At 48.2% G+C, this 24,876-nt stretch overlaps 1 protein-coding gene across 2 annotated transcripts in view; it reads left to right on the top strand.

The window, feature by feature from the left end:
* E2F3 (E2F transcription factor 3) overlaps positions 1-24,876 on the top strand; it is a 78,376-nt gene that overhangs the window by 1,264 nt on the left and 52,236 nt on the right. The window lies entirely within an intron of this gene.

Genomic DNA, 24,876 nt, shown 5'->3' with positions numbered 1-24,876 from the left:
CGGGCCCCGGGCCTGCCCTTGACCCGCCTCTCCCCTTGCCCCTTCCTTCCCCGCCCTGTCCCCCTCCCCGCCCCCCGGCGACGGAGGGCGGGGGCAGCCGTGTTCCCGTCCCGCCGGCTGGGTCTGTCCCTCTCCCCGGGACCCGCCGGTGACGTTTCGCACACGTGCGCGGAGGACGCGCCTGTGACTGGGGAGGAGGCGGCGGCGGGAGGGGGCGCTGGAGGGGGAGAGGGGGGCACCCACTTCCTCCTGCTCGCCGGCTCCCTGGCCTGGGACGGTCCCGGCGCCCTCGCACCCGCCCCCGGCGCGGCCACCCTCCCTCTGCTCTCCCTAACCCCCCCCCCCCCCCACCACGGGCGCCCGCCCTCGCCCGGCGCCGCCGGTCTGCTCGGCCCTCCGGGCCCCCTCTCCAGCCGGCCCCCCCACCTCCCCCGGAGCCAGGCTGGTTTCGGAAATGCCCTTACAGCAGCAGGTTAGTGACCGGGACGGCTCGGGGGCTGCCGCCGCCGCGGGGGGCACCGGATTCTGTTAGGGGCTGGAGCCGTGGGGGTAGGCGGTTGAGCGGGGTTTTGGAGTGGGAACGGGGGGTTGGGTGCTTGAGGGAAATGAGTAAGCAAGAAAAATCTAAGTAAGTAAATGCCCCGGCCTCCGGTTCTAGGAACCTCGGGCCGGGAGTGTCCGCCCCGGGGGGTGGGTATGGTGTTTACATGTATCTTTTTCTAGGGGGCCGATGGATGGGCGATTGAAAACCGGAGGGGGGGGGGCTTCTCGCCAATGGCCGAGTTGAGCTCTGTTTTCTGTCTTCTTCCCTTGTGCTGGAGGGGGAGGGGGGCGGGTCAGAGGGTAGGGTGTCTGTAGGATTCCCAGGCCACCCGCCACCCCCTCCCTTTGTCCCTGTAATTTATAAAGCGCCTTTGAGAGATGATTTAGGTCAGTATGCGGCTTCTCTTTTTGTTGATACTCGAAAGAAGTGTGGCCCGGAGGTCTCTCCCCTTTCTCCTTTTTCTCCTTCATTCCCTTCCTCCATGGCTCCTGTCTTCACCCTCGTGGTGAGGCTTGGCCCCCACGAGGCTGGCAACCAACGAGAGTCAGATAAATGGTTGATAAATACCAGTCGTTGACCTCACCTTGTGTCAGTTCCAAATGGGTTTGTTTTTTGGAGAATCAAGATTTTGCAGGGGTCTTTAAGAAAGTCAGCACATAGGCAGCACTTGGGGAAATGAGACGGGTCTTGGAATAACGAAAATTTCTTATTCCCATACTCTTTCCAGTATCTCCCATGGCTGGGTCTTAACTGCTTTCCAGCCCCAGAGATACTTGCTGAGGATGTGTGATAGTCTCAAAGAAGCTCCTGGTTTTTAGTGACAAGGGTCTGCCAGCAGGGGGGAGATAGAGTTCAGTACCTACTTAGACACACTGTACCCAGTATGCTGGATCTCAGTCACAAGAATATTCCATGCTTTGGGCGTTAAATACTGTTACTTGACCTGACCTAAACATGTTTGGATATATTTTAAGCATATTGGCCCCTTACACAGTCGTGTTACTATATCATAAACTTAACCGGAAACAACCAGCTATTGACATAATTCTTGCATTGGATTCAGACTTATGGGAGAGTACTTTTGACAATGGGAAGTTACGAGACCACCACCAGATTGCTGGTGATTTGTTTTTTTTTTTTTTTTTTTTTTTTTTTGACTCTTAGCCTGCCCTTGGAGCCTCCAAAACTTGTCTAGCCAAACTTCCCTGGAGTTCATTGTATTTAAAGTGTAAAAATTATCCTCACTGGCTTCCAAGTTCTTTCAAAACTTTATCTTTTTTGCCACGAGATTATTATTCCAAAGTCATGAGCATTGAACGTGAAGTGTGATTTGCTTCTTATCAAAATTGTATTAGACTGTGATTCCAGTCTTGAAATTTTGTTGATCTTCTTTCCCTAAACCGGGAATGACAGCATGGGGATGGCTGAGTGATTGGCTGAGCAAAGAGACCATTTAAACACTTTGTGTCCAAGAAGAGGTTGAGAATTCTGTTCGGGAGGCCAGAGTTGCAGACCCAGCTGGTTCTAGTTCTCAAGAACAGCTAAGAGCTTAACGGGAGCAGATCCTCACCTTTTGGGGAAGAAAATAGGAGTACTACCTTACTGGCCAAGTCGCCTCTTATCATTTACAGGTTTCGTGCTCTTAGGCAAACAACTTAATTTCTCAAAACAGTTTGCCTCTTTTGTAAAATAGGAACAACAGCAATATTGCCGTTAAGGTTTTTTTGAAGGGTTAAATATGAGAATCCGTGTAAAACGCTTAGCACAGTGCCTGGCGAATAGTATAGATGCCCAATAAAACTACGATCCAGAGGGGCACCTGGGTGGCGCAGTCGGTTAAGCGTCCGACTTCAGCCAGGTCACGATCTCGCGGTCCGCGAGTTCGAGCCCCGCGTCGGGCTCTGGGCTGATGGCTCGGAGCCTGGAGCCTGTTTCCGATTCTGTGTCTCCCTCTCTCTCTGCCCCTCCCCCGTTCATGCTCTGTCTCTCTCTGTACCAAAAATAAATAAATGTTGGAAAAAAAAAAAAAAAAACAAAACTACGATCCAGAAATGTTACTTCTTTTATAACTTAGAGCAATTGTATGGGACCTCGTGTACAGCCCTCCTTTGTTTACATGTATGAGTAAAATGGTTACGAGTTTTCTAAAGGGATATGTCATTCCTTATACCCAATTAGTCTGGGTTTTTCAATCCACAAAACATGGCTGTCCCAGCAATGGGTAAAACGGGGGCATGTCAGTAGGACAGGAATATTTAGAGATGGTGTTGAACTGCCTGAGCATGATCTTGTGCCTTGGGTTGTGATAAATTTAGATCGACTCATCCCCACTTTTTTTTGCCTGGGCTCCGCTCCTCCCGTGACGCCACGGACCTGCTAACTTTTGGGTGCAGTCTGTGTTTGGTGGCGTTTGTAGGACTGAGCTGTCCGTCGTCACCAGGTCAGAGGCACGCTCTAGGTAAATTCGTGTTCAGATGGTGAACTGTTGGAAATGGAAGAACTGTGGAGAACCATAGAGGAGCTATTTTCTGGAGCAGAAAGGACTTCATCATTTTCTCCCTCGTGGATGAAATGATTTCATCCAAGGCCTAGAAAATTTGGGATATATTAATGCAAGAGACAGTGGCCTTTCACATCTGATTTAATTTAATCCAGTCACAGCAGCCTGCTGATTACACTTTGGGAAAGAACCCACATGCTTGAAATTTCTGTGTAAGAATGGAGGAACCATAGACCATGTATATAGCCGGGACTGGTTTTTTTCCTGTGCAAGTATAAAAGAAAAATGCTGGGTTCCTGTGGTTCTATACTCAATAATCTTGCTTCTGCTGAGATACATGATTGATGCCAAGTTTAAACTAGGAGAGGATTTTTAGTCGCTACATACCCCAAAATGGAAGTTTTAATATAATGCGGTGCCCAGACGCGGGCAGTGCAAATAGCTCCACTATAATCAGTACCAAGGGCACCACTCTAATCATCCTCTGAGACAAAGCACCCTCAGCTGTGGCCCTGTGAGCTAAGGAACCCAAGCTTGCAAACAGGGAAGGATTTTTTGTCGTTGTTGTTGTTTTTCTAGAAGTCGTCACCTTGGAAGAGTAGATTCGGAGATTAATGCTGCTCTGTGTAAAGCTGCCTTGAAAACAAAATAATGCTCAAAGCTTAGACCTGAATAAAAAGCAGCACCTGCAGATTTAGAGGCTGTGAGGGGAAAGTTGCTTTTATTCTTGTTTTTCAGAGGTCTGATGCAGTAGTTGCCTTTTAACTCTTCTGTCTTTATTGCCTCCCTAGAGATCTACCACCCACCCCTTTAACCCCTTTCCACAGGACTGGGATCCATTTGGCAAAGCTTCAGATAGTCTGCGTTCGTTTTCTGGCTGGTTTTCTGACTTCATGGGATTTCCTTGTCTTCCACTTGGCCGGGCCAACCAGCTCCCATTCCTTTTTGAACCACCTATTTCCCTACCAACGTTTTGAAACCAGGAGGAGTGAAAACCAACACTGGCTCGTGCTCATGATATCCAGTCCCGTGTCGGTGCCCGTGAAATCACCCCCAAAGCGTGCACAGCACAGAAGTAGATTTCGGTTCTTAATCAGATTCTCTGTTTCCATTCAGTTTTTAAAAAGGAACTTTTCCTGAATTCTTTGAGGTAGGAAGTATGCGGTTTAATGCATATTTTCATGCTTGTTCTCAGCTTAAAAATTGTGTTGTAGGGACCATAGTTACAACTGCTAAGAAGCCTTTTTTTCTACTAATCATTTTTCATGGGACCAGGAAGGGACAATAGCTGGGAAAGCAGTAAATATAGGAAACCACTAACGGTATCTCCTTCCTCCTACTCTGATCCTCTCCTTGGCTTCAAAGAGTGACTTGGAAAATGTATCTTAACACCAAGAAAAGTTACACAACAGAAGGGCTTGGAAAAGCAACAGCAGAGATGGGGACGGGAAGCTCGTGGGGGGGGGGGGGGAATACAGAGGGATAGTGCACAAAGGTTTGCTCCAATAAGAAGGAAATTGGTTTATTTTCTGTTGTCACTTTCGCTTCAAACACTTCCCTCCCTCCCCCCTCCCCCCACAAAGCAGTGTGTTTTTAGAACTAGAAGAATGTACAGGTTACAAGATTGCATTCTCAGTCTTCCCCGAGCCCTAACGGGGGGCAGTCTTGGGGCCATGGCGGCCACAGTCATCTACAAGACCGCTTTGAACAAGAAGAGATAACGCCCATTGGTTGCCAGATTTTATCATGAGGCCCGTGCGCTGTGCTTTGCTGGGGAACCTGAGCAAAGCAAGAAGCTACTACTTAGATTTGTAAACTAAGGCAGGGGTTTATGTCAGCTGGAGGGTGATGGGAGAACTGACAGCTGATGGAACAAGGAGAGGATAAAAAGAAGAACAGTTGACCCTTGAACAGCTTACACACACACGCAGACACACACACAGAGTAAAAAATCTGAGTAGAGCTCTTGACTCCCCAAAAACTTAACTACCAGTGGCCTACTGTTGACCAGAAATAACACAGTTAACACATCTTTTGCATACATATTGTTCACAGTGTTACAATAAAGTAAGCCAGAGAACAGAAAATGTTATTAAGAAAATCACAAGGAAGAGAAAATACACTTAAGAGTACTGTAAAAAAAAAAAAAAAGAAGAAGAAAAGAAAAAAAAAAAATCCCTCATACAAGTGGACCCGTGTAGTTCAAACCTGCGTTCAAGGGTCAACTATACTCTACTTCAGTCTGCTTTCTGTTGCTGTCGCCCAGCTGTCTGGGGCTATCTGTAGGGTCTAGGCAATATTCTTATAACTTGACAGTCTCTAAGAATAATGCTTTAGGTTAGCATAGGCAACAACTGACAACTCCTGAGGTCTTGGTGTGAGTCATAACGCTGAGAGCTGTCTGACCCAATCTGCTTCGTTTTGCAGGTGAAGAAATTAAGCCCCAGCGGAGTTCAGTTACTTTCCCAAGGTCACAAGCTAGCTAATGGCAAAGCCAGGACTGAAACTGGAGACTTTGAATTCTTAGAGGAAGCCTCATTCACCAAGAGAAAGTTAACCGCGTCTCATGTGCTCTAGATGGGGAAATTGGGATGTGTAGAAAACTCCCTTTTAGGAGTGGTGACATTTTTTTTTTTTTAATGGGCACCCATAGAAGTGTCTTTTGAACAGTGGGTCTTGGAGTAACAACCCATTCTCAAAGATTCAGGATAAGCAAAGCTATTTTAGATGTTAAATGAAAGGGAATTTTTTTTTAATTTTTTTTTTAATGGAAGGGGTGACTGGCTTATATAAAACATAATATTTTTAACGTTTTGTTACTTACAAGTTTGTTCTCTGTGTACGTGACATTTTCTGGCACTTAAAAGGTGAAAGATGGACTTTACAGAGAATAGAACCTAAAAGGATTTCTGAAACTTTGTTCAGGACAGGGGCACACCGTGGAGCTCTGGTACTGGAAGTTCTATCCTGGGCCATCCGCACCCTCAGTGGCTTGGAGTGGCTTTCACAGGTCCCCAGGTACTTGGCCGGTGACGCTGGATTAGATGCTCTTCCTGCAGCAAGACTTCTGGTTTAACAAAGTGACTGGCCTGTTAATTCTTGGCAGAGGTAGCCACCGTCCCCTAAAACCCAGAACTAATTTCATTAAAATGTCTTCTTTTACGCGTGGAACCGAGAAAGCTTAAAAATAGAATCCCTTCAAGCCCTGAAGCCTAAAAGTGAAACATAATCTGAGGTGGCTGTGGTTCCTCCACTCGTTAGGGGCTCGGATCTGTGGCCTGTCTGTAATCCCCAAAACAGAGAGGGGCCGTGGATAGAGATGGTCTCCCAGCCAGCGAGCAGGAGGCAGCACGATGCTGGCAGTTGTCATCAGTGAGACTCCTTTTCCCAGAAGAATGTTTTGGTAAATGGAGCCCGTCTTTCAGGGAGCAAGAAGCTGAATGCCCTTGGTCCTCCGGGCCAGCTCCTCCTGCCTGGCTCCCCTGGAGATCCTTTTGGCTCCTCCGGCATGCTCCTGCCCGAACTTGCTGAGAAGGGCTTCTCCACGCTCTGGTTTTCATGACCCCAAATGCTGTGGCTCCCGACACCGGAGTGAACTCCTAGCCTTTTGGGCTCACCCCTCCTTTGCCCTCTGCCATTTCTACTCCAAGGCTCTAGAGATAGAAAACCAGAGCTGTAGCCCCAGGGCCCCAAACACCATCCCTTTTGAGCCCTTCTGGGTCTGGCAGGCCTTGGGGGCGAGGGGGGCCCATGCGTACAAGACCTCACCCTCACCTAAAAGATGGAAAGTGAAGGGTCAGACGATGGAGTCTGGAGCCAGAGTGCCTGAGTTCTAATTGTGGTTCCACCTGCCGGCTGTGTGGCCTGGGGCTTACCACCTGCTCTGTGTCTTAATGTCCTCACCTGTAAAATGGGAAGATCGTAGCACCTACCTCCTGGGGTTGGAAGATGGACCACCAGCCTGTGTTCGTTTAAACCCAATTCCAGGGGCGCCTGGGTGGCGCAGTCGGTTAAGCGTCCGACTTCAGCCAGGTCACCATCTCGCGGTCTGTGAGTTCGAGCCCCGCGTCAGGCTCTGGGCTGATGGCTCAGAGCCTGGAGCCTGTTTCCGATTCTGTGTCTCCCTCTCTCTCTGCCCCTCCCCCGTTCATGCTCTGTCTCTCTCTGTCCCAAAAATAAATAAACGTTGAAAAAAAAATTAAAAAAAAAAATTGGAGGAAAGGAGATCCTTGTTATATAGTGGAGAAAATTTAAAAGAAAAAAAAAAACCCAATTCCACCTCCACAGATGGCGGCGATGGGCAGGAGGGGTGAGGCAAGGGGCTGCTTTCTCCTGTCGTAGCTGTTTGGATCTGTGGCTCTTTATAAGCTGTGCACTGACTTGGGAGAAGGAACAGAAAAATAAGCTCCTTATTACAATAGAACTAGCAGTAGTAACAGCATCGTGACTAAAATCTTTATTTCTGTGATTAAATGTGTTAATAAAGTTGTACTGTTAACATGATTTCACTTTTGCACAGTAAACCACGGCTTAAGATTGAACGGCAGAAATTGGGGTGCCTGGGCCGCGCGAGGCGCCAGTGTAGGGGGTAGGAGGGGAGGGCTGTGTTGCTCTCCAGAGTCAGGGAACCGGCCTCTGGGCCTCCGTTTCCCCTTCTCAGCTTCCTCTCGACCCTCGATTTTTGTGTTAGGTCTCTTCTTCCCCCTCATCCCTCACCTCTCCCTCTGCCTGGCTTCTAGAAGAATGCCAGAATTGCAGCCTTCGCTGGCTGCTCCCGTGACGTACTCAATTAATTACCACCTCGTTCGAGGTACGGTGAAACCTCGCCTTTCCCGTTCTGCCTTCCCTTCCTCCCAGCTCGGGTCTGACCTGGCACGTGAGAGGCTGCAGGTGTCCCTCTGGTGCATTCACTTGCTCGTGGGCTCTTTCTCCCACTCCGCCCGGCCTCTCTTGCCGCCCTCCTCACCGGCCCATCAAGTGCACCTCCCTGTAGCCCCATCGTCGGTGCCCTTGACTCCCTCCTCCAAACCTGCGAGCTCCCAGAAGTCGGTCTCGGTCGGTCAGTGGTGTTTTCATCATGTACGTCCCCGCAGTGCCTTCGACCCCGGAGACTCCGATACTTGAGAGGCGCGCGTTCGTTAGACACCCGCAGTGTGCCGGCCCCCGGGTCCGGTTGGGGATGCAAACGAAGTGTGAGGTGTGACCCGCCCACTCGCGAGTTTACAGCCTGTGTGGGGAGACAGGCTTTAAACACAAGGTGATTCGCAAGCAAGACTAAACAGGAGTCAGGAGCGAAAACAAGACTCTTCTAGTCCTCGGTTGTGCGGTGCAGAAGAGGACGAGCCCGCCGGCCGTGAGAGCGGGGAGGCCTGGCTCCCGTGGTCAGCAGGCTCGGGGCACACGAGGGTGCACACCTGAATCATCTGGGCATTTCCCCAGCGAAACCCAAACTCGGGCTCCGCCCAGATTAATTAGAACCTGTGGGGGTGGGATCCCCACATGGGTATGTGTCCCAGATCGTTCTCCTGTGCATTCTCAGGTGGAGCCCCGGTGCTAGGTGCAGACAGAAGATTGAGGAGGTTGTTCAGGGCTAGGGAAGCATCCCAAGGCAGAGGTAGGGAGTAGAAGGCAGGTCACAGACAGAGAGACCGTTGGGACTGAAGGAGAATAGAACCTAACGTTGGATATGTTGGTAGAATTGGTCGAGAATAGAGATTGGCCTTGGTACGAGGGTCAGGCAGGGAGTTCCCTGCGGGGTAGTGGGGTGGGGATCGTGATGTGCGGGCTTTGCTTGAACAAAGAAGAAACGCCCTATCAAGAGGGGGCCGTGGGACCCAGCCCTGGGCGAGGTCTGCCAGAGGGTAAGGCAGGCCCTGCCTGCTGCCCGTCCTTCAACCTTAAAATGCCAGAAATCTACCAGTTTTAAAATGTTGGCTCGATTAAAAAGGAAAATGTGCAAGCCAAACAAAATAGGTCTCTAGGACAGATTTGGCTTAAGGGCTACCACTCAGCAGTCTCTGGTCTATGGGATAATAATAGCTAATGTTTATCGAGTGCCCGCGTGTATGGAGGGCACCAAATTGAGTGCTTCACGCACATGAGCCCACTATCCGCATAAAAACCTATGAAGTGGGCATTATCATCATGCTTGTTGACGTGGGAAGAAGTCGGCAGCCAGGGGTTAGGGGGCTGGCTCAGGGCCCCCCTGATGAGTGGGGCCACCCAAACCTGGCTACAAAGTCTCCGCTCATTCCTGGATGTTCTCCTCCGTGGTCTCTGACGCTGTATTCATTCTCCAGTAGAGACTCAAGACACCCGGCACAAAGAAAGAACCCAGTGTTTCCCCGAGCTTCCCTGATAATAAGAATGGCCCGTGGCACTCATTCCACGCGCTACCTCCACCCTCTTCAGTGAGAGAAATACCGAGATCTGATCTCCCGGGACGTTGGGCAAACACCGCCGTAGGTCGGGAAGCACGGTTCTCCGAGCTGGAGCCGGCCGCAGAATCCGCGCGCTGGCGTGAGGCTGGCCTCCACTCGGGCCTCGCTCGGAGGGACTAGCCCGGAGGCCCCGGGGAAGTGGGGCAGGTGCGCTGGTACCCGACGCCCGCCCCCTTCCGGCGTCCCTATGTCCCTGAAGATGGGTCGGTCACCCACGGCGCAAAGCGGGCGAAGCGTGAGGGGGCTCCGGAGGCCGAGGTCAGGCCGGAGGACCTCGGTCGGGAGCGCCGAGCGGGGGCTACTGCCGCACGCCAGGCCCCAGCACAGGCGGGGAACGGCGCGATTTGATACGCGGGGCGCCCCGCCCTCCAGGGAGTTACTCTGCCCGGCGGGAGGAAGGCTTTTCGCTCTGTGGGGCCGAGGCCTGCAGGGAGCAGGTTACCGAGGGGACAGAAAGCCAAGAAATCTCCCCGGGAAGGGAACCGGGTCACACCCTCTAGGCTCTGGGCGCCGTAGGTTGAACGAGCCGCGAGGCGGGACAGCAGCGGTGAGCGTGTGGAAAGGCAGCACGGAAGTGAGGGACGGGCTGAGAAAAGAAGGAAGACTTCAGACTGTCCGGGGGTTTCAGTCCTGGGGCTGCCGGGACGGCTGCGGCGGAGCGCGGCCTCGGTGAGACGGTTATTTGGTAGGAGTTGGTTGTGAGTGACGCCGGAGGCCGTCCAGCCTTCCAGGAGGCGAGGGCCGCGCACTGGAAACGTGGCTTTGGCAGAGAGGTCATAGTGCAAGGCTTGATGAACGATGGCGAACCAAGAACTGGTCTCCCTAACTTAAAAAAAAAAAAAAAAAAATTAATGTGGTGCCACAAAAACCTTTGTGTTGTTTTCACTTCTCGCTGTGCAATATGAAAACGAGACAGATCCATCAGGTTGATTTGGGGGATCGATACTGCCAGGGCTCGCAGAGACGAGCCATCAGATGTTATTTATTACATGCTTTACCAGGTCCGGGCCTGGCTTCTGGCTGCTTCGAGAAAGCCAACGGTTTGCAACCTGTCAGAGCCCAGAGCCAGCTAGAGAGTGAGAGTACTGTGCATAAAGAAAGGTCACATAATTCCGTCTTGAACTAAGATGGCTCTTTGGACCGTGATTTCCTAGGCTCTCTGATTTTGCTGGTTACAAAAAACAAAGTAACAACAACAGCAACAAAACTTGAATTTTCTTAGGCTCTCGCACATTAGCCTTTAAAAATCAGTCTTTGAGTACTCCTCTGGAGGAAAGACTCCCTCTCTTATTCTGTTCCTCCCTGGCTCATACTCTGTCTCCCTCTCAAAAATAAATAGAGATTTAAAAAAAAAAAAAAAGACTATCAAGTTTGCCTCTGGACATTGCCACATGTCTCCTGGGGGCAGAATTGACCCCCACCCCCGTTGTGGACTAGTGTACCAGACCTTGAAGAAAGAGCAGAAACGGGGAATCACGGAGATGCGTCTTCTATATAAAGTGTACATTAACATTTTGAAATAACAGTAGAGATTTTCAAAGCACATGGTTTCTCGTAGCTGGACTTTAATTTTGGCATGCCTAACCCCCGGTGGAACCCCGGAGCTGTGCTCACCCTCTTGGTCGATGATACAGAGAAAACGTGCTGTGCACAGCCTGGTGAAGCTCTGTCTGGTTTATGGTCAGGCATGCTGTGAATCGGCCACTCGAAGCTTCCCTGTCACTTGGAGAAGAAAGGATCAAAGTCTGCAGTTCAGGGAAGGCCTAGGAAGTGTTGGCATTTATCATTTACTTACCTGGGTGATTAAGACAGACCCACTCAGGACCTACTTCTCGGCATGGTTGTTGATCCCGGCGGGACCACGTCGTACTTTGATGATTTGGGCACACCACTGCCCTTCCCCCCCCGGCCCCCGTTTCCCTCACCAGAATTGGGGTTCCTCCCTCAGTCCCTGGGAAGGTTGAATGTGTGTGAAGTGCTAAACGCGCTAAACCCTGAAGTGTTTGCTGTCGTTGCTTATGTGACTGTCGCGAGTGGTACCTTCATTGTTAAGTAGAGCTTGCCTTCCAGTGCACATCAGCTCTTAGCAAATAAGGTGAAGTGGGTTAAGAGGTACAAGTTTCCAGTTATAAGACAAGTCAGTCACCAGGAATGTAGTCAATAATATTGTAGTCACTTCATATGGTGACAGATGGTCACCTCACTTACTGTGGTGAGCATTTCGTAAGGTGTATCATTGTTGAATCACTATGTTGTACACCTGAAACTAACATCATACGTGTCGACGACACTTCCCTTAAAAAGAAAAATAACAACAAATGCGCAGGAGAAAATAATCGTAAATGTATATATCAAAAAACAAATTAAAAAGGTGAAAATTTTTAGAAAAATAATGGCAATCGTCTGTGGAGATTGAAGAAACATCTGTTAGTGTATTATTAAGAAACTAGCAGAAATGAATCAAATTCAACTGAGAAGCATTACTTTGTACGAAATACTCGGTAAGAGAAGAAATGCATAATAAACATTATTCATCATATGTAGTAATTGTGCATTCCAAACATTTTGAAATATACCAGTCAACCGGTAAATTTATATATTGTTGAAGACTAGATTGAATTTATAAATTAAGGGAAAAAAAATTTTTTGCACCGTGTTTATTATCGTTTGCAAGTGACGATATTAACTGTGGTACACACAGAAGCAGATAACAGAAATAAATCAGTTCTACCTCCTTTTGAAGTGCCGCAATTTGTTCCTTTCTACTAACCTAAAGAAAATGGATGCAGAATTAATACTGTAGTTCAGACTTCCATTCACACCCGCGTACTAAAACATGGAAAATCTGAGTTTTGAATGTTCAGAATTAGATGCTTCGGAAGGAATATGTGGGTCATTTACCTTGGATTCTAAAGAAGTGTTGACAGGGCGCCTGGGTGACTCAGATGGTTAAGCATCCAACCAGCTCAGGTCGTGATCTCACGATCTGTGAGTTCGAGCCCCGCGTCGGGCACTGTACTGACATCTCAGAGCCTGGAGCCTGCTTCAGATTCTGTGTCTCCCTCTCTCTCTGGCCCTCTCTTGCTGACGCTGTCTCTCAAAAATAAACGTTTAAAAAAAGTCATTTTTAAAATAAAGCAGTGTTAGGCTGCAGGACCAGAAAGACCTGAATATGCCATGAGAAGGGCAGCTGGGCAGCCCTGGTGTGGACTCCCAACATTTAGCTGCACCCGGGGGTGTGTGGAGACCTTCCACCTGCTCACAAGAACCACCTGTGCTCCTCTCTCCCTAAGTCTGCAATCAGTGATGCCAGGATGGTAGCTTGTAATCGACCTTGGTGGAAGAATTTACACCAAGGAAAATGGCACATGCAACAAATTAAGGCTTTTTTTTTCCCCCTCCCAAAGATCTGGTTGTGAAATACTTAAAAATGTATTCTGTTGTGACCATGAAAAAGAAAAAAAAAAACTGTTAGCAGCCTGGTGCAAATGCAACTACTCTCTCTTGCCCACTCCCACCCACGTGGGCCAGTTTCCACCACGGAGCCTACGGATTCAGTTGACGTACCTAGTAGATACGTACAGCACACCAGGTACGTGCCAGCCCCCGTTCCAGACGCCGGGCACCCAGCAACGGACAAAATTCCCTGCCTTTGTGTGGCTCAGGTCGCAATTGATAAAGATTTTGCCACATAAAAAAATGCAGCCTTGTCTTATCTTCGATGGGTTCTGGTCTGGTCTCTTAGAATAGTGGTTCTTCAGTATGTGGTCCCAGACCAGCAGCAGCACTCGGGAGCATGTTAGAAATGCAGGATTTCCAGTCACACCCAAGACCCAAAGAGTCAGAAACTCTGGGGGGGGGTGTGGGGAGGGGAGGGGAGCAGCAGTAGTAGGTTAAACAGCCCCTACCCCCAGGTCATTCTGGTGCACCAAGTTTGAGAGGCACTGTTTGAGAAAAGATCCCTCTCAGCGTGAAAGGGCTGGGGGAAAGCTAAGGCCTTAGCTGTGCCGCAGTGTTGCTTCTAGAAGTGCAATTCTAGTAACAGAGCTTATAAGCGATAGTCTTGGGTGTATCAAGACAGTTCACAGCTGGCAGAACCCCTTGATCCCTTCCTGGGCCTGGCGTCCCTCCCTGAAACCAGAGGACTCCGGGAGGATCCTGCACGCCAAAGCCCAGAACTCGGTAACAGAAATTCTTAGCCTTCTTTGGGCTTTTCATCATCTAGCAAACAGGGAAACTGCTTCCCTCCCTTTTCTCCAGAGACTGTTGACATGTTTGCCTGACAAATATTTTCCTCCTTTTAATTCCTTCTCTCTTATGGTCCTCTTATCTAGCACCATTAAAAATCTTTATAACCAAATTGCCAGCCAGATGTACAAGACTTATCTGGAAGTGAAATGGTCAGTCTCCTCACATGTCTGGTAATTTGGGTATTTAAAGATATTGTGAGTAGCAGATGAAATGAGAGACCACGGGAAAGCGTCCAGCCTGGAGCTGGGCACAGAGTGGCCAGCCACTCGGTCACTGTCCATGCGGTTCCTGTCCCCTAGCCCCAATAAAGGCCTTAAACAGATACCACACTTCTTTGTGCGAAAAGCTCGTGACTACCCACAGTTTGAATGAGTATGAAGAACCATCGTATAAATTATAATCAAAATCACGGAATCAGAAATTCTGATTAGTTATGACTTTTATTTACAAGTGTAATTACACTTAGAAACTAGGGGGAAAAAAAGGTGTTAACCTGATTCTTTTTTTCCGTGAAGAGGAATGAAAAAAAAAAAAAAAAAAAAAAAAAAGACCCTAATCAGAATGGCAGAAATTTTTCACTTCTGCACCAGCCCAAACCCTGGTCTGCTCCTAAGCAACCTAATTAACTACTACCGTGTTAAAAGGAGTGTTTGGGACGGAACGATAGTTTCTTGTGATGGAAGGGCTGTGTCCTGAAATGCATGTGGAAGATTATGTGGCTTTATTATGGCCCAGGTTCGTCTTGGTGGTTCTTCTAAAAGCGTCTCTCTAGCTATCTGGTGGGCAACTCCACCCCCTTTCCGTCCACCTTCAGCCAAAACAACTTCTGGTGACAGCGACAGTTAAGTTTGCCATTTGCGGTCGATGATATTACAGAGGTCGAGAAAATGAGGCAGGCGGCACTCATTTCTTGCTTCCTGCTTTGCTGAAGAGTGTGAGGGTCAGCCTTTCTCAGCCCATGACTTCCGTCTGACGTTTGCTGCTCTGTGTCACAAGTGTGGCCAAGGTGTGGCCCTTAAAACGTCTGCCACCTCTGAAGGTCTAGCATGACTCAGCCACTGCCATCCTTCCCCAAACTAGCTCTGGGTGTGGTCCTCCTGTCTTGCCTCATGGAGTAAAAGAAGCTAGAAAAGGGCCATGCCGTCTGTGTACCGTAGTTGAATTTTATAAATATTTTTTTTAAATGGATCTAGACACACATTGTCCCATTTGACCATAACAAGTGGCCACGTGAAGAGCTCTTTTGGGTCTTGCTTCACCTTTTGCTGTTAATACAGGACTAATGGTGTTGAAATGGTCAGCCCGTTGGCTGCCCTTTTCAGGTAAGGTAGGTCTCCTTCTATTTGTGCACCTAAGAGAAGAGATCTCCGTAGGAATACATGTTGGCCCCAACTTGGTGTGATTAGGAACCCGGATCTGTTGCTCTGGGGGACTTTTTCGTGTTGTGTAAGGGTTCTGAAGACTGCCAAACCAGCATGCGAACTTCTTAATACACCCCAAGAAGTGTAACTCACGGTCACAGATACTGCTGTTGCCTTCCATTCCCAATCAGATCGGCAGGTTATGAGTGGAGCCAGGTTCAAGTTGAACGATTCTGTTAGTGTCCAGCTGTAATAGCTCCTCTCTGGAGCATACCTGCAGAGGTGGGGCTTCTGCTGGCTGTTGAAGGGGCACCGTGGACACTGTCATCTACTCAGGTGCCCACTGAGGACTGTTAAGAAACAGTGACTTCGTTGCCTTTTTTTTTATTCAAAAAAAATTTTCTTTTTGATGTTTGTTTATTTTTGAGAAAGAGTGTGAGCAGGGGAGAGGCCGAGAGAGAGGGAGACACAGAATCCGAAGCAAACGCCGGGCTCCGAGCTGTCAGCACAGAGCCTGACTCGGGGCTCGAACCCATGAACCGTGAGATCATGAGCTGAGCCAAAAGCAAGAATCAGATGCTTAACCACCTGAGCCACCCAGGCGCCCCTACCGTTTTTGTTGTTGTTAAGAAAATACTTGTTTTTAGTACATGCTTGCTTATTTAAAGAAATCAGAGACCGTCAGTGGAGTAAAGTTTAAAATACTTGGTCCTCCCACCTAGTCCTGCTTCCCTTCCTAGACGTAACCACAATAACAGCTTGGACTTTCCCTTTTTTGTTAATTTGCAAATACATGTTTTATATGAAGGTGCAAATTGTGGCTTGCAGTTTGTGCTTAGCAAGCCATTGGACGCATTTCCACCCTGGTCTTCATTCTGTCGTGGCTGCACTCTGCCCATTATATGGATTTGTCAGAATATAGTTAGCTCTCCTATAGTTAGCTCTCCCCATGCCATTGTGGTTTCGGTTATTTCTAATTTTAACTGTCCTTATACATGTTTTTGTACACCTGCGTCTTTCCATAGGTGACATTTCTATATATTGAATGCCTGTCACAGGGCACAGGGAGGAAAATGCAGGTAGATGAGGCCAGATCGCCCTCCAGACAGGCCGAGCCAGTCCTGTCCCCATGTCCCCACTGCCAGGGCGGAGCGGATGCCTGGTTTCCTGTACTCTTTCCAGTATTGGATAACATACGTCCTTTTATGGCTTTGCTAGTGATGCTAGATGATGATCTCCGATTTTTAGTTTGTGTTTTTCTTGGTCCTTGTTCCTACCATCACTGCTGCTACTGTTACTGCTACTGACTAGTATTTATTCAGTGTATTTATGTGCCAGGATTGTTTCAAGCACTTCGCGTGGAATTTACTGATTTTAAACTTCAACATCCCTCTCAATTTGGTACGATGACTGTCCTCATTTTACACACATAAATGTAAACATCTCTGACCCGACTCGGATCTCTGTGAATTGCCTCTTTGAATCCTCTACCGTTTTTGTTTACAAGGCTATTTATAACTTTCCTATTGAATTATTGGTACTTTTAATGAGTTTCAGACACTGGACTTTCTCTGGTGTGTGCATGCATGTGTGTGCATAGTAAATACTTTTTCCCCCTCTGTCATTTTTCTATTAATTTTATCTATGAAATATTTCTCTCTACCAAAGTTTTGCTCTTTTTTTTTTTTAAGTTTATTTTGAGAGAGACTGAGACACTGTGAGTGGGGGAGGGGCAAAGAGGGAGAGAGGATCCCAAGCAGGCTCCACCCAGTCAGCAAAGAGCCCCACTTGGGGCTCTGTCTCAGGACCAGGAGATCATGACCTGAGCCAAAACCAAGATGCAGACACTTAACCAACTGAGCCACCCAGGCGCCCCCATTTTTTAATATATAAAACTACAATCTTAATAGTTTATGAAGTTGGTGGCTTGTTTTGGGGGGGGTCTTTCCTAATCCCTAAATTATAACAATACTATGTATTTGGGGGAGCCTAAGCATCTGACTTCAGCTCAGGTCATGATCTCACGGCTAGAGAGTTCAAGCCCCACGTTGGGCTCTGTGCTGACAGCTTGGGGCCTGGAACCTGCTTTGGATCCTGTGTCTCCCTCTCTCTCTGCCCCTCCCCTGCTCGTGCTCTGTCTCTCTCTCTTTCTCAACAATGAATAAACATTAAAAAAAAATAACAATACTCTGTATTTTCTTCTCCTGATTTAATAATTTTATTATTTTGATCTTTCTTAGTCTCCTTGGAAAGGTGTGTGTGTGTGTGTGTGTGTGTGTGTGTGTGTGTGTGTGTTACAGATCTAACTTTATATTTTTCCTAGATGCATAGCCAGTTATACTAGGGCACTCTGTTGAATGGCTCAGCCATTCTCAAGACTCTTATGATTTTGAAATGCCACTCTTGGGGCACCTGGCTGGCTCAGTCGGTACAGCATGAGACTCTTGATCTAGTCGTGAGCTCAAGCCCTACACTGGTAGTAGAGATTACTTATTAAAAAAAAAAGAGAAAAAAAGAAATGCCACTTTAGTCATATGAAAGAGTGTGTGTGTGTGTGTGTGTGTGTGTGTGTGTGTGTGTGTGTACATGCATGTGCATCTGTGTTGGTTTCATTTTGGACCTTCTACTCCGTTCCACTGATACCTTTGTTTCCTTCTAAGAAAATAGCACACTGCTTTAAATACGGTAGCTTTATAGTATGTTTTGCTGTATGTAGGGAAGATCCTGCCCCCTCTCCTCTCATACTTGTGGTGTGTTTTTTTTTTTTTCTTCCATTAAAATTAATTTTCAACATTGTACTTTCTTGCAGTTTTGCAGCCTGGGGCTCTGTCTCCCCATCCACTGTGAATTTAGGGCAATAAACGTACCGTCCGCCTATTGGATGGTTTTATACACCAGAAGTGGCAGTGAGCGTCTCACATACATTGTGTCATTGGACACAGCAGCCCTCCGTCTGTAGATGAGAAAAGTGAGGTTCAGTGCTCACGCAGTTTGTCCCAGGCTACACTTCCAGACGGTCAGTGAGAGACGCAGGAGTCCAGACCAAGTGATTCCCAGCCTCCTTTTTAACCACGATGGTAGCCAGGCAGGGTGTCCCCCCTCCCCCCACAAGGTGTTTCCAGGGCCTTTGTCTGGGATGGGTTATCAGGTGTCTCCATGTCCGACGGGTGGTCAGTGGCATTTATAGAGCGGGTACTGTGTGAAACGGAAGGACTGACAAGAGCTCTCCTGAGGACTCACATCTTGGGGCAGCAAGGGTTGAACATTTCAGCCTTGCTAAGGGTATCTGCTCCCATTTAGGACGTGGGTCAAGGTGGGACCACAGAGTAGAATACAAAGGAGAGGGGAAAGAAATGGTTCAGCAGATGCTTCTTAGGCCAGAAGTTTAGCCGTCCCTCAGCTCTGGGAGCAGCAGCAGGACCGGTGTGGAGTGCAGCCCTGGACCTTCTGGGGCGTTCTGGCGGGAAAGGCCATAGTTACAACACTGGGAGCTTCTAGCTGTGTAGAACACGTGCGAACACAGCACACGTGTTAGCTCTCTGGCGGAGGAACAAAGGTCTTGGTGGGTCTGGAAGCCCATGGTTGGAGAGGAGCATTTAAAACTGTGTCTGAATCCGTCTACCTGCCAGGCTAAGCCTTCCCTTTGCAGGGAAGTTGCCCCTTGATTCGATTTCTCTCGGATGCCTCCTGTTCTTGAGGGCGAACATCAGGAAGGTAATTTTCTTTGGAGAACTTCGAAACGGCCTCCCAAACACCCGTCCAGCTGAGCGCCCACCGGGAGCCTCAGAAAAGTAATCCTATTTATTAGTAGGAGTCTATTGATTCCGTGTGTAAAATGGACCCAGAGGCCTGTGACAATGAGTCCATTTGAAATTATAATTTAAGACATCTAACAGACTAGCTGCACTGAAATGCTACTCCAGAATATAAATGATGAGATGCTTAGTGAATTTCTCATGTACACGTAATTAAATTGGCAATTGGTAGGTCAAGTTTGTTTTCATATCCCAAATCACTTCATTTACCTTTCCTTCAGCAATCACGGGTGGTAAGGATGGGAAAATCGCCACTAAATCTTACGGGCCTTCCTAAAAATGTGTCATTGTGCCTCATCGTTCATTTATTTGTTTAATCAGCCCGCATTGCCCGACCTCATGTTAAAAAACAGAAGGCACCTCATCAGAGAAGTCTCCTCTTGCACCGCATAAACTACAGTCTTAATTTTGTGAAAGCTGGCAAGGTTTCCTTCCAGATTGAGAGGTAAATGTATAATCACTTTATTATTTATATAGCACAGGCCGCCCGGCCTTGTTTCTTATATCTGCAGTTATGGCTGGTGCTCCTTCCCAGACCTTCCTGTGCCAGTGTCTCTCTCTGATCACCACCCAGTGTCACCCTGGGACTGTGGCCACAGGTGGGCCTGCCCGGGCAGCGCTGGTGGTGACCGCCATGCTGGGAACTGTGGTGTCCTGTCCGTGGCTTCACCTCGGCTGACCTGGTTTCTCTGTCCCTCCCAGGGCCAAAGCTTCAACTCTGCCCACTCAGGTAACAGTTTCTGTCCACATTTCCTTTAAAACGTATTTTCACTTCTTCCTTCCCACCCACCCCCCTCAATACAACGTGACCCCGGCATCCTGGGTTTTTCCATTCTTGACAAATGATATGTCCACTGTAACTGTACCTCCGCTGTGCTGATATCTGTTGAAATTAGACCCAGAATCTAAATGTGGCTTCATGAAACGGTGGGTGGGACATTTTTCTTTTGGAATAGTCTGTGGTCTTCTGGCCCCCAGCCCACCTGACTGTGCCTTCTCTGCTGTGATGTTGGGGGAGAATGGGGTAACAGGTGTCTGGAAGTGATTTAGAATTAAAAGTTCTGTATAAGGTGCGGCATTGGCTGTTTCTGCATCAGTGATAAATTAGAGAGATGTTCACCCTCCCCAGGCCGTAGTGACCCAAACTGCAAACTAATTACATTTCTTACAGAAAAGGAATCCAGAACCTCCCTAGGTTTGCTCCGGCAGCTACTTCTTACCCTGATGAGACTTTGTTACCCAAAGATTAAACGTTTCATTTCGGCTTCATGGACTGAGTTACCGAAACACTTTGTATTTGCTCCTTTTTCTCTTAGAAGTTTCCAAAGCATAATTTGGTCCAGAAAGTACGGCAAAACAGGCAGGTGACAAACGTGACTCTGTGCTGGAGGTGAGGGCCAGAGTGCGCGGTGAATACTTCACCCGGAACAGGGGGGCTGTGCAGGAGGGAGGGTTTAGCCAGGGCCTGGGCCACGGCAGGTTTGCTGTGTGGTCAGACTCAGGGCGCCTGACATCTGGCAGAGGTCACAGCCTGGCTAGACAAGGTCAGTTCTTTGACCTCTAGGCTCCAGATCCCTATCTGTCAAAATGCAAGTGATCTTCATAGCCTCCTTGTACTCAGACCTTCGGTGATTTTGTCCACTAAGCCACAGGCACCCAGCACCGTGGCCCCTACGTCTTTGGGGGCCTCGGGGAGGCTTCGCTGCTCCAGGTGGAGACGCATCTGCCACTGTGCATTTGGAGCACCCCTGGAGGTGACTCAGAGCTTGTGCAAGGAGGGAGCCCCAGAGTGCCAGTCACCTCCTTCCCACCACTCGCCACACCCCTCCCCTGCCAGACTTGATGTCTCTGACTTCTCCACTTTTCAAAGTCCTAAGGGTTAATTATGATGTTTACTATTTACACTGACGTTCTTGATAGTGCTGTTTCAAAGTGAGTGGCACCAGTTCATTTTCAAGTGTGAGTAGATCTCAGACTCAGGGAGTGGTTCTCCTGGCCTTTGAGTTGGGCCCCCGCTCCAACGCAGTGAGCCTTAGGTGAATGTTACACTTACCCAGAAGTCGCTGAATATCATGGCTCACCAGTGGCCAGGACTTTGGTCCTTTCCCTCCCACAGCCCAGTAAACCGCCTTCAGGTTCTTGCAACAGTTCTGAGAAATACTAAGAAATGTCATTTCCAGGTGAGGAAACAGAATGAAGGTCAGAAGCATTTATTTAGTGACTTTCTTTTTCCCTCCAAGCTGAGAGAGGTGGTTAAGGGGTTGGACTTTGGAGTTACTTAGGTTGAAAATCTCATGAGCTTTGGGAACGTGGGCAAGTTATTTCACTTTTCAGGACCTCTCCGTTCTCTCATCCCCAACGTGGGGCAATGAACGACCTACCTCCCGGGCTTGAGATGGAGGGACTGAATGGGAATGCATGTGTGGATCACAGAAAGTGATCAGAAGGGTTAGCTCTTACTCTGTATGGGGAGCAAGTTGGAGAGACAGGTTAAAGACCGGTCTCGGGTCTAAATCTCCTTCGTATTAGCCTACAACAACTATCTGTATACAGAGATGATAGATAGACCTATTTATTTTTAATTATACTCTACATATATTCAGGACCATTTTGATCAGCATGGCTTCGGTGCAGATTTTGTTGGGAGTTCTCTCTCTCTCTCTCTCTTCCTGTCTCGCCCTCCCTCTCTCTTTCATTATTCTAAGCCCAGCACTGGTATTTTAAAAAATTGCTGGAACTCAGGACTGTACAATTGCCAAGGAAAAGAAAAAGCCGAGACACTAAAGGTTCTCTTTGGCCAGGGGATCTCAATGGGGGACAATTCTGCTCCCATTTTTGGTTGTTATAACTGAAGAGAGGGAAGGAGGGAAATGCTCCTGGCCTCTAGCAGGTAGAGGCCAGGGAACGCAATTAAGCAAACAGGAAAGCGCCCCCTTCCCCGCCCTCCCCCCCACAACCAAGAGTTACTGGGCCCAAAATGTCCATCGTGCTGAAGTTTAGAAGCCATGCTCTCAGGTGATGCTGTCCTCCCATTATTGCAAAGTCCTAAAAATTCCAGGACCATTTTCTCAAACCGTAAGGGGAGGAGGAAACTGGAGAGGAAATTGTTTAGTTCTTCCATAAAGCTGGAGGTATAGGAAGCTTCCAGATCCAGTCAGAAATCTTCTCAACAGCTTTTTGCGCGTGTGTCCCCCCTCCCCATCCCCAGTGCCGTTGATACATTTAATTTTTGTGAGCACTAAGTAAACAGTGGCAGGCTATACAAATAAAAATGTTCTTACTTTTTTAAATTGCTCTTTTTCATACAAATAATACATGAGTTTTTGTTCCTAAGCCCCTGATTTCTAGGGGAACTTGAATCATTTGTTTTTGAACTTTTATTTCTTCCATATTGAGCTACCCTAGTTGTTAGCATGAGCCATCACTTCTAAAAGAATCCTGTCTGTTAGAATAGCGGCTTGTTCTGACTAGTCATGCTTTGAATGGTCTGCCGTAGTTTATCAGAGTTAAAACAGGAAGTTCATATTTTAAATAGAAATTCTACTTTTAAATTCTAATTTTGCTAATTTTCCATTCTGGAATATTAAGAGGGGCAGGACTGCCACATAAAACATAGGATGCCGAGTTCAATTTCAAATTCAGATAAACGACAGAGGCTTTTAGTGTAAGTATGTCCCGTGCATCATTTGAGATATACTTATGATGAAAACTATTTGTTGTTTGTCTGAAACTACAATTCAGCTGAGTGTTCTGCATTTTTATTTGCTAAATCTGGCAACCCTAAAGATAGGGCTCAGAGGACTGGAAAATACCAGGAAATACCACTCATGTCTGGCATCTCCCTGCATAACTTTATCTTGGATGTTGGACTTTACAAAAGTGTTCAATAATAAATCTCAGGCGACTGTTTGCCAAAAGGAAAGAGAGAAATTTCTGAGGGTAATTTAGAAACTTTGTTCTGCAGTCACATTCCTTGGTCTCTGAAGGTGGCTCGAATACGAGTTAGAAATCTCTTACCTGATGTACAGAAGTGCCCTGTATTTGACCTAAAAACTCGATTCCGGAGGCGAAAACTGGACGGGACAGAGAATCCTTTTTATGGTTTGGCTTCCAGGCCTTACCTGAAACTTAAGTGAGAGTGTAGAGTATCTAAACTCACTCTGTTTGCATCATTGGTAGGTTCATCTTAGAGCCCAGAGGCCAGTTACAATAATGGGAACAGGCTGATTGTAAAAGAATTAGATTAGCTTTGGAAAATAGCAAAACAAACAAAAAAAGCCCAACCCAAGTTCTCATTAAAAATACAGAATTTGGGGCGCCTGGGTGGCTCAGTCGGTTAAGCATCCAACTCTCCGTATCGACTCAGGTCATGATCTTGGGGTTTGTGGGATCGAGCCCCGCATCAGGCTTTGCACTGACACTGTGGAGCCTCCTTGGGGTTCTCTCTCTCCCTTTCTCTCTGCTCCTTCCTCTCTCTCTCTCTCTCTCTCTCAAAATAAGTAAACTTTTTAAAACTTTTTGCAAGAGTCTGCTGACCGTGAGCATGCCCAAGTGAGTGTCCCTCACCATTCTCTGGTGACGTCCATGTTTACCTTCTGGGGGGAAAGTGGCTGTCACGGATGCCCATCTTCACATATGTGGCCTCAGAATGGCTCCATCACAGACTCTTGCTGCCTCCAGCTGCCTTATCCACGTTCTTGCCTTCTGGAGGAAGAACCAGCCCGTGTCAGCTGAGGTCAATAGCTGTACATCCCCCCTGGTCCCACATGACATCGCTGTGGCCTGCCTCTCTTTGCAGTCCCCTGTGATGGCGTTGGCCAGTGTCAGATTCTCCTCCCCACTCTGATATCTTGCTTCAGGTGAGTGTAGTATCACTTTTTGCTTCCTCCCAAGGAGCCTCTCTCATACCACCGTGCACACACGCTAACCTACAAGTCGAGGGAGTTACCATCCCTGGAGGCGGCCCTGTGCCCTTTGGGAATGGAAGGAAGCCAGTGGATAAATGTCCCTGCCTTCTAGAACAATTCCGGGGCGGGGGGGGGGGGCATTCTGCAGCAGAATCGAGCCCCTGTGATCCATAGCCATGACCTGGTTCACACGCCCTTAAATCATGCACCTGCCTCCTGCTCTCTGCTCCCGAACTCCTGCTTCCCGGGATCGCTTCCAAATAAACTACCTGCACCCGAGTCCGTGTCTGGGTCTCTGCTTTTGGGAAGTATCTAATTTGAGACACCTGTCCTATTAGTTTGCTGGGGCAGCCATAACAGAATGCCGCTGAATGGGTGGCTTAAACAGCACATTTACTTTTCATAGTTTTGGAGGCCAGGAAGTCCACGATCGAGGTTGGGTTTAACCAAGGCCAACAAGGGTTGGTTTCTTCCAAGGCCGCTGTCCTTGGCTTGCAGATGGCCGCCCTCTTGCTGCCTCTTCACACGGTCCCCTGTGCGTGTGCGCCCCTGGTGTCTCGCTGTGTGTCCAGATCTCCTCTTGCAAGGACACCAGTTTCTATGGACTAGAGCCCACACGAACAGCCTCATTTCAACACGGTCTCCTCTCCGAAGAGCCTGTCTCTAACGAGTCACATTGTGAGGTATTGGGCTTAAGGGCTTCCACATACGCATTTTGAGGTGGGAACAAATTCAGCCCCTAACACCCGTGGAAGAAGAAAAACTCAATCTAGGATACAGGCTACCCCGTCATAGGTCTCCAGTTTGTAGCTATTTTCACAAAACCTGTGTGTCTTGTCTCCCGGAGGGCTTTGGAGAGGTGGATCTGTGAACTTGGAGGGGGATAATGACGTTAGTCGGCTGTCGTTAAATTTACCTAGCAGCCTGTGTCTCCACTTCCGCCCCACACGTTTCTGGAGAAGGCGACGGCGAGGCAAGGGTGTCGCTAGCCTAAAGGAGCTTGCAGGCTGAATAGGAAGACAAGAGTGTTAGACATACATCAGCAGAGGCCAAAAGTG

Source organism: Puma concolor, chromosome B2, assembly GCF_028749965.1.
Source record: "Puma concolor isolate L17-30 chromosome B2, mPumCon1.1.hap2, whole genome shotgun sequence".
NCBI lineage: Eukaryota > Metazoa > Chordata > Mammalia > Carnivora > Felidae > Puma > Puma concolor.
Note: the sequence above shows the minus strand (reverse complement) of the source record. Positions and strands in the feature narration are given on the sequence as shown.